A 2666-nucleotide genomic window follows, 5' to 3' on the forward strand; every position below is an offset into this window, starting at 1 on the left:
ACCTCACCACCAGGAGCCCTCCAGGGTCAGGGTGTGGAAGCCCAACAGCCTCGGGGAGTAGCTTTGGCTTTCAGAACTCCGGGAAAGTTGTCACATCACATACAAACATTTGTCCTTTGCTGGGGACAGTTTGGTGCGGCGATTCTTCTTGATTTAGGATCCACCCAGTGAACATCTCATGAGGGCGCTGGGAGGGGAGACCCAAAGGTGTGAACATATAAAATTTGCTTTCAGTCTCAGGAGAGTCCCACTGTTTTTGGAGCCTTAGTCAAAAAACAAACATACAGGCAACAAACAAACAAACAGAAAACAGCGTCAGAGCCTGTTCAAGTCTTCCTGGCTTTCACTCCTCCCACTCGCTTACTTTCTGCCTGCCCTTGTTAAACTCCCCCCCCCCCCAGCCCCGGCCTCCTGCCTGGGCGGCCCTGGTCACCATCCCGTGTTCCTGAACTTTGAACTGCTCATTAGGAGGCTTGCGTGGTGGCATCCTGAGGGACTTGTCCCTCACACGTCCTGGATTGGGCTTCTGCAGACACTCAGTTTCCTTCCGACAAGGGGTGAGCCGTCCTTTGGGCACAGGCAGACGCCGCACACACCACAGGGACCCATGACTCGCAGAGTTTCCCACGTCCTCCTGAGGGTGGAGGCTCCTCCCTCCAGCTTCAGCTCTTCCTGTCACTCACGAATAGAGCCAGGTGCCTAAATTCACGTCAAACTGCACGCCTGGAGAGGACAAGCTGTGCTGCTCAGAGTGACTTGCCCAGGATTCCCGGCAGGAGCACAGCAGCCAAGACCGGAACACCAGGCTTCCGGTGTTCAACCATTCTTTCCCCTGCACCAGCGGCCTCCACCTCACTAGTGAGGGACGTCACATGTCATCTGTTATCAAGAGTAAATACCAACACTTGCAAGTGGTTTCCTTTCTCATAAATTTAGTTTGGGAAGGAGAATAGCAAAGTTGTTGCCAGCAGACACTTTGGAGTCCAACAGGTTCTGAATTCTCAGTTGACTTCACTGCTTTAACCTCAGTCTTACCTGTCTGCGAAATGGAACAATAATTGTATCTGCTTCCTAAAGGTTGTTGTCAGGCTTCAGGGAGACAAGACATGCCAACTGCTTAGCACAACATCTGGCATACAAAAAAAATGAACAATTGCCTGACCAGGCGGTGGCGCAGTGGATAGAGCATCAGACTGGGATGCGGAGGACCCAGGTTCGAGACCCCGAGGTTGCCAGCTTGAGCACGGGCTCATCTGGTTTGAGCAAAGCTCACCAGCTTGGACCCAAGGTCGCTGGCTCGAGTAAGGGGTCACTCAGTCTGCTGTAGCCCCACGGTCAAGGCACATATGAGAAAGCAGTCAGTGAACAACTAAAGTGCCACAATGAAAAACTGATGATTGATGCTTCTCATCTCTCTTTGTTCCTGTCTGTCTGTCCCTTTCTAGCCCTCTCTCTGACTCTCTGACTCTCTCTCTGTTTCTGTAAAACAACAACAACAACAAAAAAAAACCCAATAAATGTTGGCTAAAATCAGAATTTGAATTCACCTGTGTAGTTGTATACATAAATAAATCCAAGAGGCTGCCTGTAATAACCACACCCTCTCTCCCTTTTGTTCCGAAGGCACTCCTGCTGCTGACGGAGAAGAGATGGGGGTGCAGACTGTGCAGGAAAACCTGTGTGTAGCAGCAGCTTATTTTATAGTTTTGTCACATAGGCAAGTGAGTTATCATTACCGATGTGCTAATCATATGTGCAGCGGTTACAACTTATTATAATGCCTTGTTTCCCCACAAAATGACTATAAATGCGTGTGTGTTTATATGTCTTTCCCTCACATTTTGGTGACACCAACAGTGAAGGTCTCAGTCATGAGCTCTGTCTGTCAAGGATGTCGGGGCAGATGGACACGGACATCAGCACCGTGCAGCTTGGGCGTAACACCTGAGCCCGGAGATTCTACAGGCACGGCTGGCACGTGGGCAGCAGCTTCCCCAGCTTCTGGCACAGCCGTCCCTCTGCCCTGTGCCCCCCACCCCCTCAATGAATATGGAAGAGCCTTCAGGCAGCCTGACTGCAGTGGGGCTTTGCTTCTCTTCACCAGCCGCTCTCTGATCAGATGTCACTCTTTTTATTATTGTTACTCCCTCTGTGTTGACAAGTGATTTAAACACTTCACAGGAAAAAGAAAACGTAGGTGGGGGTGGGGGGGGGTTGAGATCCTTTCTTTGAATCTAGGGTGTTCTTTTTTTTCAGGTTAACAAATAAATGACTACGAGTGTGTAATTAAAATTAATAGGTTAATTAGAGAACATTTAGATCATTCTGGGGAAAAAAACAAAACAGCTAAAGCCAATGACTGTCTCCTTCTGAGACAAACTGGGAGTATAATAAATAACCTTGGTGGAGGAGCTGCTTGCTCGCATTCACTGTCTCTTCCTCCAAGGGCTCCACAATGACTGGGAGTAGCTGGGTAGCAGAGCCAGACTCATCCCCGCAGACCTTGGGGGGGGGGGGGCTCTGAAGAGCCAGGCTCCTCTGGGAGGCCGAGCAGCTGCTTTAGGCCACGTGGGAGTCAGGGGCAGCCGCACTCTCACTCCGCGCCCCACAACCTGTCTCTCTAAGCTCAGGCTCTTGCTCTGTTCTTGGACTCTCTCTCTCTCTCT

Source organism: Saccopteryx bilineata, chromosome 1 (assembly GCF_036850765.1).
Source record: "Saccopteryx bilineata isolate mSacBil1 chromosome 1, mSacBil1_pri_phased_curated, whole genome shotgun sequence".
NCBI lineage: Eukaryota > Metazoa > Chordata > Mammalia > Chiroptera > Emballonuridae > Saccopteryx > Saccopteryx bilineata.